Raw genomic sequence first — 18,337 nt, forward strand, 5'->3', positions numbered from 1 at the left:
ACCAGAGAAGTTACAAAATGCACCTTCATAATGCCGTCATTGTGTCCTTGGGCAAGACACTTAACCCACCTTGGCCCAGTGTCTGTGTACAACGGTGTATGAATGTGTGTATTTTTTGTATATTTTACTAAATGATTGTATTACATAGCTACAGTTTTGTTGCTTGTTTAGAGGAAAGAATTCAATTATGCAACACATTTGACATTTTCACTGTTTTGATGAGTAAAACAGGTGTGTTTCATATTCACGTTGCACAAGACATTGTTCAATAAAGACTTTTAGAATCACAGCCATGATTTAGCCTTTTTTTTTTAAAAAATTGAATCCTATTGAATCGATTTGAAATGTATCGTATCGAATCGAAACCTCACTGTATCGAGATATGTATCGTATCGTGGCTTATGTATCGAGGTATGTATCGTATCGGCAACTTCTTAATGATACCCAGGCTTATTCCTTAATGTTTGAGTGCCTTGAAGGTGAAAAAGCGCTATATAAAAATGTGACCATATTACATTTTTACAGTTTTAAAAACAGAACTACTGTATTTTTCAGCCTACAAGTCACTCCATAGACACACCAGCCAAAAAATGTGTAATGAAGAAGAAAAAAAAAAATATATAAGTTATATATATAAGTTGCACCGGACTATAAGTCCCACTTTTTGGGGGAAATTTAACTGACATTTCATCTTGAAAAGCAAGTTATAGTAATAATAACAATAGAATACAGAACAACAGACTGAATATGCATCTGGTATGTTGACGTCACATATTAACAGTTGTTCAGATAATTATAGCATAAACAACAGAACATAAGTTTACCAATCTCGATCTCACTCCAAATCACTAAATCCATTAAATCCATTGAATTCTTCATCCTCAGTGTCACTTCTGAGCAACTCCGTGCAACTTCGGTTGTCACTGAAGTCCAGGCATGGTGCACCCTCCAGGTTGCCATGAAGCTGTGTTCTCCGTTCCCGCTGTCCACCAGTCCCTCACAAGTTTCTCGCTCACTCCAAATTTTCTTTCTGCTGCTCAATTACCATTTTCAGCTGAATATTTCACTTCTTGCAGCAGGACAGCATCTTTTTCCGCATGAGACGTGCGCAGAAAACTGACACACAAGCCTAGAGCGCCCACTCACGGCTGTCAGTCTGAAAAATGTAATATATAAGTCACAGGAAACACCCAAACCATGAAAAAAGTGTGACTTGTAGTCCGAAAAATACGGTAGTTCATTTTAAAAGGTTTGCATTGGTCCATAGTTTTTCATTAGTTGCCTTACCTTTACCCAACTCTCAAAAACCAGCACGGAGTTTTGCCGTGGTGGAAAAGTTAACAACACTTGCATGCTAACGCACAATTCCTGATTATTGACCAATAAAACTGGAATTCTAATTAGACGCAGACAACACGCCGCAGATTTCTTTTGAACTCGAGAGCTGCTTTGCTTACACAATACCTCTGCAGTGGAGCAAGACAACTTTTGCTGAAACACATGGGAAAAATCTGGTACAGGGCCTTTTAACCAGAATAAAACCAAGCAACTTCAACGACTAATGACTTAATCAATCAATCACACCTTCTGAAACTGATTTCCCCAATATTACAGCACCATCAATCATTTGTTTCACTTCCCTGTCAGAACTTCCCTCGTACGAACTTCCCTCCGTCTAACCTCAAGTTTCATATCTGCCTAAAATGACGAAGCACAGTTCCCACACATACGGCTCCTTTCATAATACCGCTGCAAAGAGACACAGAGCTCTGGCAGCTGACGCGGGGCACATGCAGTTCTGGTGATGAGGCCTTGTTTGGAGCTGCATTCAAACGGGAAGCAACAATTTGGAGCGACACTTGTTAGCACAGCTGTGAGGAGCCCGATCCAAGCCCCCCGCTACAATAAAGAAGTGTGCACAACTCAGGCCTATTCATACAGCAGGAAGCTTATTTGCCCCGATTGGCCTCCTTTGTGACAACTTTGGCATGTATTTAGTGATGGGAGTTTGTAATGGGGTTATGTGCGAGATTTAGGATCGTGGGTTAGGCTGGAGGAGTTTACATTGTGCTGAATTTATGAGCATATGCAGAGAATCAATGTAATCACGTATGCTGCTTGACATATGGCTAAATAGATGATTTGGAACGTGCAATCTCATTTTGAGTTTCTGAATTGAAAACAAGCAAGTGTTTGTGTTGGAATATAAAGCCCAGAAGAAGCAGATTCGGTGCGTGTGAAGTTTCTGTAGGGAATTTGTGAAGTATCTGTCTGTGATCTGTTCAAGTCAGATACTACTTTAACTTCTTGGGTTTGTGCGTCTATAGGCGAGTTTCAGCTGACGTCATTGTGATTAAAAGCCCGCGTTGCATGCTGGGAAATATTTTGGTCGGAGGCAAGAAACACGATAGCGTCAAACACAGTGCGTAACCTCGCGTATTTATCCCCAATAATGGTAAAGTCCTGCTGCATTATCAGGATGCACAAATAGAAGCACGGAAGAAGGAAAATGTCTTTTTCGTATTCCGAGTGAAAAGAACCACTAACGGTGAATTAAATGGCTTTCAAACATTTGCAGAATAAACGTAGAAGATGCCAGCAAACCGTGGACTCCAACAAGTTCAACAACACATCGAGACTCTTGGAGGTTTTCATCTTTTCTGCTGTGAATGGCCCAGGAGTTTCCACCAAGTCATTGTGGATATCGCCCAAGTGAATATTTGTCCAGGTAGTTGGAGATTCCGACCAGAAATTTGGTTTGGTCCAGGCTTTGTAGGGGTTGAAAAGGGTGATTTGGCTCCATCGATGCTTATGACCAATTTCTGGTCAAATCGTCTTGGGTCCTCTGCCGTTAGAGTGGATAAATAACCAGGATCAATGAAATGACAATGAAACTCGCCTATTCCCTGTGTTTTTAATGTTTCATTCATGTTAATTCACCATGAAGTCACTGTGTTTCTTGACATGATGTGTATGTTCCTGGACTTTGGAGTGTTAATGGGTTTGGGATATGATGTCAAATGGACTATGAGTGTATATGGGACAGCAAAGGGTTGGGTCTCCAACCTTTAGCATGTGCCAATCTATGATAAACATGTGTTGGGTCAAAACTGCTGTGTATGTTTCTGCTGAAGATGCTAACTCAACAAGTTATGCTAGTATAAAAGGCACCTAGTTTTTTCGGTGTAGAGACTGGGGGCGTCGTTTGAGGGCGTTGTCCAGGCACGACGACGCAAAGAGATGCCGTGTAGGGTAATCATGTAAAATCAACTTGAATCGGAGACCTGTACCTGCCTGAACCAATAAAGAGACATGTCTGAGAACTGTTTTAACTCTCCAAGACTCTTTTTTAAGATTTTCTGTTCAGGCTGCCTCCAGGAGAAGCTGACAGGTTCTTTTTAAAGACAGTACAGTTAAATGATGTCTTGTTGACATGTTTCGGGTGCTAGCTGCGAAGCCATCTTCAGAAATCTCCCCGGTGTTGGTGGTAACGTGCCGTACATCAGCTGTTGTTAATTCCTGTAGGCGTGGTCAGCCCGATGGACCCGGCACATCGCTTAGACTGAAAAGAAACAGAAAACGCACACCAAAATTCTTGTAGAGGTGCAAATGCAAGAAGCAGCCAAACAAGAGTGAAAAAATGCCTAGTACACTCAGATGGCCGATGTCCAAAAGCGTATTTATTTTCAAAATAACGTTTCGGCAACAAAAGCCTCCAGAGATATTTTTCTTGCTTTGGTGGGTGCTGTGGTCCAAAACAAGAAAAATATCTGCTGAAGGCTTTTGTTGCCGAAACGTTATTTTGAAAATAAATAAGCTTTTGGACATCGGCCATCTGAGCGTGCTATGCATTTTTTTACTCTTGTTAGGTCGCTTAGACTGACCACGCCTCCCGTCGCCCGGTGTTCTCTGGAGGAGGGTGTCCCAGGTGTGTGAAAGGAGGAACACGTCGTCATCACGGTTAATGCTGTCCGTTCCTCATTTCCAGATTTCAGTTGTTGATCCAGCGTTTAAACTTGTTATTCTCGGATCCAATGATCTGTGCCCCGTTCCAATCCAGAATGTGATTATTTCTTTTACAGTGGTCAAATATGGAGGAGTTTAGGTTTTCCTGTTCTGCTTTGTCTTTTTGTGTGTGTTTTCTGGTGAATCTCTCTGATGTTTCCTTTTCACATTCCTTTTGTTGTTCCTTTTTTCGGTTGTGGAATGCCCGTCCCGTTTCCCCTATGTATGATTTTGGGCAGATACTACTTGATCCTAAAACTTGTACTGAAACGAAATACTCACTTAAGTATGAAAACATAATCAACAAATACTATTATTATTTAAAAATGATAATATTGCTTAAAAACATCCTTTTCTTTAGTACCAAAATCCAGTTTGAAATGTTAGTATTGTGACACTAGTCTATGAGAATCTTGTTTATATTATAGGGTTCTTGGGGTGTTTTGGTTCAGATTTGGTCCTGTTCTAGTCCTGGTTCACTTCATATTTGCCCAGATTGGCCTCCTTTTTGACAATTTTGGCATGTGCTATATTTCGTGACGGAGTTTGTCATGGGGTTATATGTGAGTGTGACCAGGACGGGTAGAGCGACTGGATTGCAGTGAGAAACCGAGAACAGATGATGGAGGCAGGTTTAGCGTGGTCCACAAAATTTTTAATTTCTTTTTCCAAAATTCCCAAAGTGCCAGTGCAAAAACAAAGTGCGGTGCAAAAAGTGCAGGGAGGATATGGAGCAGCAGGTCTCTCCAGCAGCAGAACATCGAATGGTCTGATTAGGCGCCTTATATACTACTGGATAAAACCATTAAAACTCCAAGGGGTGTAAAATAACATTAGCTGTATAAAAGTAAGTTAAAATCCTCCAATAAAATACCCATAGCCAAATAAACTATATAAAACCCAAATACAAAATAATAAAACCCTAAAACTAATTCCTAATAAAACCCAACGTGAATATCCCAATTAAAAACGAGTGCTATTCCCCCTCGATGTCCGCCGTGATGAGTTGGCCCGGAACTCTTAAAAGGTGTCTGGTTCCCCGGGGAATCTTTTCGCCAGACACCTGGACAGAAGACACGGGTAAGTAAAAGCACTTAGAAATACCAAACATGCACGCACATACCACTCTCACACTCTAAAATACCCACATGACACACACGCAAACACACACAAGACACAACTAATTTAAAACACGGCACATATATTGCACACTATCCAATTGTAACTTTCGGTGTATCTCCGCAGACCGGCGGCCGCCAAACCCGGAAGTGCCCGTCCGACCGGCCCACGTGACACCCGACAATGTTCTCAATAAATATATCTATTTTTAAAACAATACAAATGTGTGCAATTCTTAATATGTTAATATGTGCAAATTAGCGTATCTTATAAGTGCTTCGTGCTATACTGTGCAATGTAAATATATATAAAGTGCAAAGTGAATGAAAGTGCATGTGTAATTATTACGTAACGAACAGGCCGTTCGTTACAGTGAGATTGTGGGTACTTTTGTTTTTTTGTCATTCTAACTTGATATATGGCTGAATACACGATTTGGACAACGCAATTCCATTGTGGTTTTCTAAACTTAAATCAGCAAGTGTTTGGGTTGAGATATATTATTTATAAATTGATGTTATGTATTGTATTATTTATTGTATGCTGCCTGAAAAACAAATTTCCTTCAGTATAATAAAGTATCTCATCTAAAGATAGATGAGATAAATTCAGTGCGCGTGAAATGTCTGAAATGTGAAATGTCTGTCTGTGATAATATTTGATATTCAAAACTATCAAAAATCAGATTCTAACAAATCCTAAAACAAGTAACTAGTATCAAAACGAGAACTAGTATAGTATACTGTATTTTTCGGACTATAAGCCGCTCCAGAGTATAAGTCGCACCAGCCAAAAAATGCGTAATGAAGAAAAAAAAAACTTAAGTCGCACTTTTTGGAAAAAACAACAGGCTGTTATCATCACACATGAACAGTTCTTCAGGTAACTATAGCATAAACAACAGAACAGCACAAGTTTACCAATCTCACAATCTCACTCCAAATCACTAAATCCACTGAATTCTTCATCCTCTGTGTCAGCAACTGTGTGACCTCTGAAGGTAAACAGAGCGTCACTTCCTCTTCTGTGTAGCTGTCGTTAGACTCATCATCATTTCCGGTTAGAATTATTCTAGGCTTTTTGAATCCCGACAGGATGGTTTCGGTGTCACTGAAGTTGCCCAGGCTTTGTCGATCCATCCAATGTTTTTCAAGAAAGTTACATGGCGCACCCACTCCGTTGCAATGAAGCTGTGTTCTCCATCCCCGCTTTCCGCCAACCCCTCACAAGTTTCTCGGTCACTCCAAAATTTCTTTCTGCTGCTCGATGACTGTTTTTTCCTGAATATTTCACTACTTGCAGCAGGACACATGCAGGAGACATGCGCAGTAGGACCAAGCACCAAGTGACAGTGGTATAGGAGTAGCAACCTGACACACAAGCCTAGAGCCTCTCGCGGCTGTCAGAGTGAACATTTTAATATTTAAGAAGCAAGACCATCTAAACCATGAAAAAAAAGTGCGAGTTATAGTCTGAAAAATACGGTGGTATGATATGGTATAAATACTGGAAAAAAATAAATCACAAACTGGATAAAACTGGACCTTTCGTGAATAGTTTTATCTTGAGTTTTATCATAATTAGTGACCACATGGTATAATAAACACATACTATTATTTAGTATTAAAGAGGACAGTATTGTCTAAAAATAGATGGTATTTAGTATCAAAATCAAGTTTGAAATTGCAGTATTGGGACAACACTAGTCTATGAGAATCTTGACAGTAGACATGCTTCAAGTTTGTCATTTCGTGCTGTTTTAGTCCTGGTTCTCTTCTTCTGGTCTATTCCACACTTTGTTCAGGGTTTAGGGTGAGTTCCATGCACACAGTAACATCTCCATGAAGACAAGCGGGTAGCAAACCCTCCACGAAAAAGGTTACAGTGCACCTTTAACTTCTACCCAAATTCTGAATAGTTCAATCCATCAATCAACTCATATCCACAAACACACTGCGATGGACATTCACCCATTCTGGACAAGGTTTGAATGACTCAGCTAAAACCGTTCTCGTTTGGCCTGTGTGCGCGCAGCTTGGGCTCACCAATTCCAATCAAGATCCATCATGGCGCCATCTGTCAGTGTTGACGCTCCTCCATATTGTGTCCTGTACATAGCAGATTTCCATTTCATCCCTGTCTGAATGCGACGCACCCAGCCCCGGCTTCCATGGCAAAAATGTCCGACCGGTGGTGAATCACTCATCAATTAGTCTTCAGAAAGCAGATGGAGGGAGGGACAAAAAACTAGCTGGAAAAATAGCAGAAAATTCGACAGAAATAATTGGTGTTATTTTGGAGAGGCGGGTTGGAGGCACCTGGAGTTTTTACAGTCATTTTCTGCACAAATACAACACCTGCACTGATGATGCGTGATTAATACCCTTGTCTCATCTCGCTTTTTAATTGGGCTCCTTTGACTTTTGTGTGCTTAAAAACAAAAGTTTGACAAAAAATTAGCTGGAGTCTTGTTCAACAATGTCTGTCTGATGAAAATATGACTGTCGCTCTCGTAGTGTTTCTGTAAAGAGAAGGTATTATGCAAAATAGATAGATTTGCGCTTTCTACCGTGTATAACATTGTTCCTTCTCCAAAAATATGTAATTTAGCGATCTCTCTTGGGCCCTATTCAAACCCTTCTTATGAGTAGCTGTAGCCCACAAGCCTACGTCACCCATGCACCCACATGTATATTCCATAAATAACACCAGTCATTATTTTTTAATGATTTTAATTTTTATGTAACTGTTTTGTTTGTAAGTGTCTTATTTGTTGTTGTTCTGTGTTATATGTAGACCCCAGGAAGAGCAGCTGGTGTCACGGACATCAGCAAATGGGGATCCGAATCAAATCAAATCAAATACACGAAAGAACTGCAGACAACAATTTGAGAAACAAACCCTATGCGCGCTGATTGTGTTGTAATAGTGCTCTGAATGGGGAGTGACTTAGCATGAAAAGCAAAGGGAGGGGAAAGTCAGAGCATCAAAAATTAAAACGCAAATTGTAAAACATATTAATATGTTGTTTTCTGCAATTATAGTGTTTTCAAATAGATAAAAAGTAACATGGTGATCTAAATATGTTAAGTGTTAATACCCCATAGAAGTAAAATACTGCCTCTTTAAAAGGACAGTCCAGAATTTTGGACATAGTGAGCCAGAGTGTTGGAGACGTGTGGAGACACTTTTTCAAAATATTCCATCCAGTCCTTGTATTTGCAGAGGTCGCTGGTGCTAGACTAGTGCATGTCAATGACCATAGTTAGTGTGCCACTAAAAACAGTCTTACCCACTCCACAAAACACCTGAAGCAAATCTATTATTTCACCAGACTGTCAATGTAAATGTTTGTGTTGATTAGAATAATGTTTGAAATAAAATTAACCTTGCGTCGCATGAATCGTCGCATGTTGAGGGACTATTTTCTCATATATCAGTCCACTGCTGCCGAGCTTTCTATCAGGAAGTACAACTCACTGCTGCTGCTCAGACATAAATCCTTCAAATGCAAGGTTGGTTTTACTTCTAAAATTATTCTGTCAACACCGACATTCACATGGACAGTCTGGTGTAATAAAAGATTTTCTTCGGGTGTTTTGTGGAGTGGGTAAAACTGTTTTTAGTGGCAGGATAACTATGGCCATTGACATGCACTAGCCTAGCACCAGCGACTTCTGCAAATACAAGGACTGGATGGAATATTTAAAAAAGTGTCTCCACACGTCTCCAACACTCTGACTCACTAGGAAATGAGGTCCTACGTTCAAAATTCTGTCCTGTCCCTTTAAGCATAGGTGTTTTTATTTTCTGTGTAACCTTTCTGATGAAGGGTCCTTAAAGAGTTGCTAATGCTTTGCCTGTAATGTTCCACAGTATGGCATTAAAGCCATCAGTTTTTCAATTACACGTGTCTTTATTGCTCAAAAATACCTTTAAAAAACTCTGAACTCTCCACCGATCTGACCTGTGGCCTGGCTTTGGCGTCCCCTGCTTGACCAGATGAAGTTGAGTATATATGTTTAATGCTGCACTATAGAATATTCCAGAAAGATTCATAGCATCTCCATGGAGACGAGCAACAGAAAAATCACATTCAATCTAACAAACTAGAAAAGATGGTTGCTACGCGTTTACTTCGTCAACCCAAACATGCATAGGCTAATCCTCCAGCTGAGTTCTTCTGCTCATGAAAATCTGGAGGCAGGTCAATTTATACTGAACATAATCCAAACCTTTTCGACTGCGCACACGTCATATTTGGCAGTGGAGTGTCTTTCTGCTGGTGCATTGAGAAGAGGCCAAAACAATATCTGCTACAGTGAGGCACTCAAATACAAAATTGGATATTGATTGATTATTTCATCTTCACCTGTTTCATTTCAAGCGATGATGGGACTTTTGGCATACTGAACTGAAAAAAACGACATGTCTGGCCAAGATTTTTGCTCGCAACCATAACATACAGAGATGCTCCCTAACTTAGCTCACTTTTATTGCACGATTGTTCTTATTAAAGGGGCAGCACCGCATTTTTTGTAATCAAGCAACATGTGTCTTGTCCCAGTACAAATACAGCATATAGTAAAATCAGCCGCATGATCAAAATGAGGCAGATGTGTCCTATCTGCTTCGAATTATAAAGAAATTGTACGCTCTGTGAACAAGGAAGTAATAAGTCAATAGAATCCCTCTACAAAAAAGCTTTGAAAATATTAGACAAGAAACCCTTTACTTACCATAGTTGCAATGTGCTCTCCAAATACAATCTATTGAGCTTTCAGAATTTTATAAAATTTAGAAATGCCTGTTTGATGTATAAGATTTTGCACGGTTTAGCTCCACCCCCACTCAGTGATTATATCAGGTATAGGTCAAGTGTTACATGTCGCTCCTCCAGGGCCACAACCAGAGGTGACTGTGAGGTGCCTGATAGAAAAACCTCTTTCAGTCAAAATGTGTTTTCATATAAGGGCAGTGTTCTGTGGAACAGTTTACCACCCACAGTTAGAGACTCCCCCAGCTTTACGACTTTTAAAGGCCATTTAAAGACATGGCTCAGGTCGACACAGGTGTGTGATCATTTACGATAGTTTACAATGTGCAATGGGCAAAGTGCAATATGCTATTAATTAAGTATTTTAATATTTAAATTACGGGCAGTATGTAATATACTAAAGAATTTTACCTTCGAGGGCACGTGCAATACATTGTAGAAAAGCACTTTATAGTAATTTTAGCAATGGGCTGTGTGCAATATCTATACACTGGCATCTTAACTAAACAAGGCAGCGTGCAATTTTGATCAAATAATCCAACATCCTTTGCTTGACCTGTCTGTGATCTTGTGACTGACCAGCTCTTTGTGTCTGTCTATTTGTATTATTGTATTGTCTGTCGGGGTGTATTGTTTTTACTGTGATTTTGTTTTATGATTATATCAACCTGCCTAGGGACAGCAGATGGAAATTAGCCTTGGGCTATAATCTGATAACATATTTACATATCATGTATATGTTCATTAATGTGTTTTGTCCCTATTTTCTTAAATAAATAAATAAATAAATAAATAAAAATAAATAAAAAATACACGAGAAATGTTGGCATGCTAGTTGTTTTTTGCATTACGTCAATGTTTCCCAAACTTTTTTCCGGGGACCCATATTTTAAAAGTCACAAACTTTCGCGACCCAAGTCAATAGACATTATTCATAAATCACAAAATAAAGGTGGATTTAAGCATTATTGAACACTGAGGATATTTTATTGTTGATTGAGTGATCGTGTCTCTGAACAATTAGTGTTAGTCAAGTTTTAAGCATTGAACCAGCAATAATAGGATCCATAAGTCGCCCGTTTCTTTCCTTTTCAGCATTCAATTGAACCAGCAATATTGGAACAAAATGGTCAATAAAATAATTACAAAAAGATAAGACATGTGTTGTATAATTTCTAAAAACATTTTTAACATGAGATAGGTGGGCCTGTCTGCGTTTTTGTAGCGTGTTCCAGTCCAGGGTGAAGGAGAAGACCCAGCAGCAGATCAGGCATGTAGGCAGAACTTTATATTGCGGATCTACATGCAGATCGTGAGAAGGCGGCCCAAAAACAATCTCTTGCGACCCACCTGAGAGTCGCGACCCAGTCTTTGGGAAACAGTGCATTACTTGACTCTGCTCTGGCCTCTGAAAGTTGTGAAGAGCGCAAATAAACGTTGAATAATTAGGATGCTCGGATTGAGTGAAGAATAACTTTGAACGCCTGTAAACCCTTTAAAACTGACTCTTGCTGTTACCTCCCCAAAAACAGACCTGTGCTTTGTTTCAATCACACACACGTGTTCAAGTAATCTTGGTTTATCTTGATTTGACTACATCTCAGTCTCAAAATGCTCTCTTCCACCTTGTGATGTCACACTGTGGTAGTTTTCAGTTATCAGCTACCTTTTAGCTTCCAGTTCAGTAAAGATGGGTGGTTCCAGGGCTGAAATTATCCAAATGATTCTCGTGAAGGTGTGTGGCCTTAAAGAATGCAGAGGACCACTTCCTGTATTACCACATAACACTCCGCTCCACCTTGTGATGTCATCAGTTTGAGAGAATATAACTCAGCCTAAGGGCCTGTTTACATGAGAACGCTTGTGGGTAAAAACGACAAAATATTTGATCAGAAGTGCCTTTCGTTGGCTTAAAAATGGAAAAAATCTAAAACCACCCTCCAGAGAGGAAAAGTTGAATATGTTCCACTGTAGCGTTTCCGTCTACACTGCCCAAGACGCAAAACTCTGGTCAGATCTGCTCACGTCGCGTACACGTTTATGTCACATACATCATCACCTAGTGTCACCACTTATATCCAATTGAATTCCACACACTGTTGCGTCACCGTATGCTCTCAGATTTCCTTCTGAAAATGCTCATCTAGCCGCTTAATAAAAAGTGAAGACGCAACTCCACTTTTGCGTCTTCTATTTAGACCATCATCATATAAACGTAGCCTTAAAGGTTGTATGGAGGATTTTTTTTTTGTTTCAAATTGTCAATGAAAGTTTAAAACACCATTACAGAGACGCAGCAGCCTTGTAATTATGATGACCAAAAAAAAAAGAAAGAAAATCTATCAACTGTGGACGTGTTGAGGCCAGATAAACATCAGCCAATAGAAAACGAGGCTGCCTCATTTTCTATTGGCTGTCAGGTTGTCAATCAAACTCCCTACGTTTCTAAGGTAACTATGCAGCGGGTCTTAGAGGCTTTTCCTAATTGTGGCTCTCTCGCAGTTCGCATAAAGTTTGTTGCGATGGCGGACGAGAATCCACGACCAGTTCGCCGCAAAAGAAAGTCGTTTTTTTAGGTCGCTGAAAGAAGAAGAGAAGGAGAAAAGGAGCGAAGACAAACTGAGGTGATTCTTGGAGATTCCTTCCAGCGATGGCGCGACTGAAGCGGACGAAGGGTCTAAAAACTGAGGTGTCGGTCTCTAAATTATTTCTAGAGGGAGCTGTGGAGGAGGAAGGTGGTGTCACGCATGCACTACATTTGAAAAAGGACTGTCGCTGGATTTCTCTTTCCTTAAAAAAATCCTCTATACAACCTTTAATATGCAGGATTTGTGTGTTTAAACATGTATGAATGAAACAAAGCACAACTGTATGTATATATTTTTTCGATGTGGCAACAACATAACATAGATCCAATTAAGTATTTTGTTTTTCACCTTTTTAATATAGTAAAAATCAGGTAAAACCCCTTTTAATTAGCACACAAGACTTTCCATGCAAAAAAACATGCAGAAATAACCCAGCCAAACACTGCTTGGTCGACTGCTCACATCTCCTCTTGAAGCACTGCTGAGGAAGTATTAAGTGCCATCCAAAGGGTTAACATGGGCATCTCTGTGCGCTAATCTCCGGCGTTTACATAGTACGGAGCAGAGGAGCGCGTTGGCACCATTTCACGGGTCACTACGTCTGCACAAATTAGATTGGAGGGTTTACTCAGAGCCGCGGAGAATACCAAGGTGTGTGCGAGAGAGTTTGTCATAGCCACCTCAGCAGGGGCCTGTGTGGGCAAAAAAAACCTCCAGACTCAATCATCAGGAACGCCATAAGCACTTCAATTTATCCCAGGAAATCCATCAAAATCAGAGCCGCGCGCTGTCGAGTCATCAAAGTACTGCAAAAAAAAAAAACTTATCCAACGGTTTGATGTAGGAGGTAATGGTTAATCAGAGTTAAATGGTGCTTATGTTAAAGTGTGGTGTTATGCCGAATCCGCTTTTCTGAGCTTTGTTATTGCGTTGCCTCATAAAAAAACATGCCCAAAGTGGTTTTATATGTCATCTTTGCATATTTATGTAATGTATTCAGTTTTTTAAAAAAGACAGTGAAACAACATTTAAACAGGATAGGAAGACCACGTACTCTTTGCGTACCCGTCTGTATCGATTTATCGTTCAATATACTGTATGACAGATGGAACAATAGTTTTTGGAGGTACTTTTTTTATATTAGTGGGGAAGCTTTTGGTATTTTTCTCTTCTAGTATTAGATTTGAGATGTGTAAAGTTGAATAAATAGTTGTTTATAGATACAATCAGTAGCAGAGTGTCCACTGCGACCTCCGTAAATGCCCTTGCCACCCCTAGTGCCACCCATTAGAGACATTGACCATTAACATTTTTGAAATAGGAGCCTAGTTAAAACGTTTTAGTGCTATAATACAACAATGTTACACAGGCAGTATTGGAGTCAGTTTTCTTTACACCAATTACTACGTGTCAGAGACAACTGCATTGGATCAGTAGAGTTTATGCTGATCTCCAGGCCAGATCTTTACCGTAAACTTTATAGTAGATGTTTGCGCAGGACAGAATTTTCAGTCCCGCTCCCGCACGCATCTGCAATATTTTGTCCCGCTCCTGCCCGCAAATCCCTCAAGATGGGAACGTTCGCTTTCTTAAGCTTCCCACAGTCTGGTTTTACATCAGACAATATTTCGTGGACCGGAGGGAGTTGTTTTAGTTCTGTTTTAGTCCTGGTTTTAGACCTGTTAGACCTGGTTTAGTCCTAGTTTAGTCCTGGTTTAATTCTGGTGTAGTTCTGGTTCAGTTCTGGTTTAGTGGTGCAGTCTGCTCGGCCTACGGGGGGGGGGGTCTACGCAATATACAGGACGGAGGGGGGGGACGGTCTGCACGGCGTATGGGAGGGGTCTACTGCTTAAAATGTTTTTATTAATGCCAAATAAAATATCCAGCACAAATTATGCATGATAGGCTTACATTCATCATTTGTATATTTTACTTTACTCTCATATTTAGTTTGTGGGACTGCAGTTTATCATCCCTCCCGCCTGCGCCCGCAATGAGTTTTCACAATGTGTTCCGTGCAGCACTATTTTGCGTCAGGTCCTGCGGGAAAGCAGGGCTCTACGCTATTGTCAGTGACCACAGTAATGTCCAAAAACACCGGTGCTGTAAGAGAGCACTCAGGTTGTTTTGGTGGAAGCACATGTCAAAGTTTAATCAATGAGACGACAGAAAATGCAACGACTGCAGCTACGTTTGGGGACACTGGGAACTTTAAGCTTCTGATCGCAAATGATCAACAAAGCTCTTTATAAAATGCTTTAGTGATGTCAGCACGGGCATTTATAGAGGTGGCACCTGGCTGTCCCTTAAAGGTTGTATGGAGGATTTTTTTTTGTTTTTTTTTGTTTCAAGTTGTCAATGATAGATTATAGAGATGCAGTAGCCTTGTAATTATGATGACCAAAAAAAAGAGAATAAAAATTCATCAACTCTGGACGTGGTGGGGCTAAACATTTGCCAATAGATAACGACACTGCCTCGTTATCTGTTAGCTGACAGGTTGTCAATCAATCTCCCTACGTTTCTAGTGTAACTGACTTGCCTGCGCGCCGCCGGTACGTGGTTTACGTACGCCTGTCACGCAGTCCACAGACGCAAGACGCTGTTTACTCCACCAACGCAACAGTTCTTAGCGGCTTTTTTTTACCTATATCTTCCTCGCAATTAGCACAAAGTTTGTTGCAATGGTTTTTGAGGTCGCTGAAAGAAGAAGACAAGGGGAAAAGCAGCGAAGCCAAACTAAGGTGATTCTTGAAGATTCATTCCAGCGATGGCGCGACTGAAGCAGACACAGGGTCTAAAGACTGACGCACTGGTCCACAAATTACTCCTGGACAGGAAACTTCTGCTTATTATGAAAACGTACTTTATTTCCAAGAGCTAGTCAAACATTTTTCAGGACACGAAAGCGATATCCTATGTCTGAAAACGTAATTTTCAAGGCAAAGAAAGAGTCCGCTTGCTGCTGCGTGTTGTTGCTAGTTCATTCGCACGGAATCTCCGCGCAACCTTCTCTACACCCCTTTCCTGCTCCTGTCCCCGCTGCCCGATCCACTCTTCCCCCTGCTCCTCACTTCTCCGGGCACGGAATCTCCGCGCACCGCTCCCCTCTCCTCTCCTCTCTCCCTGCTCCGCTCTTCTCCCTGCTCCTCACTTCTCGTCCGCGAACGAAATGTCCGCACACCCCGCTCCCCCCGCTCCTCACTTCTCCGCCTTGCCTAACCAACACTGTAGTTAGTTGTTTACAAACCTGTTTCTGGCGTAACGAGGAGGCGGGAGAAGGCGTTTCTACGTAGGGAGCTGTAGGGGAGGGGGGGTGGTTTCACGCATGCGCAACATTTGAAAAAGGACAAACAGTCGCTGGATTTCTCGTTCCTTGGAAAATCCTCTATACAACCTTTAAGCCTTATGGTTGAGTGTCAAACCGTCTGCGTCACCGTGAATCTGCGTCGACCAAAAATGCACCTCCGAAACTTTCTAACTTGGCACTGAAACGATGCAGACATCAGGGGAAGCGACGCAGACAATAAGGGACGTGATTGGTCCTCTACAATCGCTCTACGTACATTTCCGCTTTCCCGCTTCATTTTGTTTACACGAACACCATTTTTAAATCCTAGCCTCCTTGCGTTGTGGCGTTGAATTACTTCGCGGCGCATAGACCTCGACGCAGATCCATAAATCAAAAACAACGGTGACAAGGTGACGGCGACAGTGTGCGTAGAGTCGATGCAGAACTGTAATTCGCCCTCCACTCCTGAGCCCCTATTCATTGCCTAATTCAAATCCCTTACATATTTTCCCTGCTCCAAGTTTAATATAATTCCATGCATCTTGGATTTTCGGGATTCAAGAAACAATAACATCAACCACAGATAACATTGCCCATGCCTTTTATTGCACTGGAATCGTCCAACACATCAGTATCTCGGTGGAATTCATCGGGTTAGTATCTCTCTGCACTTAGCTTGTGCTTTGGCCCGTTGTGTGAAAGCGTTAATCCTCTCCAGAAGGCTCCCATAACTGCAATCGCATCAGGTGTGGGTGAAACTTTGTTAACGTATCGTCTTGGAAACCAAAATAAACTCGTACCGTTTTGGGCGCGGAGTGGATCTCACCTGTCAGCGCGGAGAACCCAAGATAAAGGGATTACAGATACTCCGGCACGATACGCCTTGGATAAATACGGATTTGAGCTCTACGGAGTCATTTCCCTCTCTCACTCTCCATGCCAGGCAATATCAGAGCCGCTGCATGCCAAAGAGTTACGGATGGCTTCCTATAACGGCATCATTCACAGGAAAAGCAGGGTAGGATGGAGAGTATCTGTCAGTCTATGATACGAGGCTTTAGGGCACCAGAGAATGCAGTGGGTTAGATTGGCGCTGTGTTTCAGATGGAGGTGGAAGTGTCTATAATGTGCACAGACGCCCACAGATGTACAGGTGCTGTGCAGATGCAGACAAATGAGCAATGTACAAGATACACAGTTGGGAATAACACTGCAAGTATAACGACGATAGTATCTGCGATATTTTTTTACCAGTAACACGTAATCTGACTAATGACGGTTTCCTCTGCATTAACGCCTTTATAGTTACAGTTATAGTTGTGAGTCTCAGCAGCAGTGACAGATCACTCTCTCATCTCATTCAAAGGAAAGTTTTTCCTTTGTTTTGGTTCTTCCCAAATCAAGACTGAGAGGAGGGATTAGAGACAGGGATTGGCTAAAAAAGAGATCGACTGTAATGGTGATCGATCAGAAGCAGTGTGAGGTGGCCACAAAGACTTTCCTGATGTTTCATTGGTTTAGCTCTGACAAGCGGGTGAATCCTTGCTGAGGAAATATGCCCATTCTTGTGGATTTATGGACATTTTATTTAGCAACTCTTTTGTGACCCACCTCTGGTTTTACACGTGTGAAGTGCTGTCATGTGCCGTGCACATGTTAGTAAATTACATCAGTGCATTTGTTAAATGCTATTTGGACACAGTGTGCTGTGTAAAGGGAACAGCTGTTTGCCCCATGCGGTTGTCACTGTACAGTTGTGAGTCCGTGTTGGCACTTTGAGCTCTGTAGAGAAAACCCTATAATGCTGGCACAGGGGACCATGAGTGCATTTATTGATTAGCAGGACAAAAAAGGCTGAATATAGCTTGTTTTTACTTGAAAAAAAAAAAAAAAAAAAAAACAGCGGAGGCATATTTTTGAAGATTTTTCTTTGTAATTTAATTGAAAAACTTGATCTGGTAATTAGTTACTTTAGTCACACATTCACACAGATACTAACTCAGTCACTAATGCAGTTACTTTGGTGGAAAAGTAACAGGTAACTATAACCAATTACTTTTTTGAAGGCTCTTTCCCAACACTGCAAAGAGGGTGGGAGGAAGAGCTTCACTGGTTCAAAAGAAGTAGAAGAAACAACTCAACTTAATTTTTAGGGTTTACGGTCTTATTACTGCGTGTTTATTCAGCCACAATATAAAGATTCATTCTCACCAGTATTTCCTTCTGTGCTGCTATACATTGAGTGTGAGAATACCTTTTAACCCTCTAGACTTTGTTGATAGACTTTCTCTTTTTCTCTTTGGTCTAAAAACCTCAAACACAATCGCTGTCACTTTCCCCGCTCGCTGGTGGGCGGAGCTAAACTGTCCCTTTAATGTCCCCCTGAGGGACGTCCAAAAGTGAGGGTTTGATGTTTTCAGAAGCCAAAAGTTCTACGCATCATTTATGTTTGTCGCAAATGCTACAAAGGCCCCGAGAAGAGAGCGCAGGAAGTGAGCGCAGCCTGTGTGTTAGCGTGCGCTTTGATGTCCGCGAGGATAAGGCGCGCTAAGCTAA

Source organism: Boleophthalmus pectinirostris, unplaced genomic scaffold, assembly GCF_026225935.1.
Source record: "Boleophthalmus pectinirostris isolate CB_2022bp ecotype Guang Dong unplaced genomic scaffold, ASM2622593v1 HiC_scaffold_1, whole genome shotgun sequence".
NCBI classification, from domain to species: domain Eukaryota; kingdom Metazoa; phylum Chordata; class Actinopteri; order Gobiiformes; family Gobiidae; genus Boleophthalmus; species Boleophthalmus pectinirostris.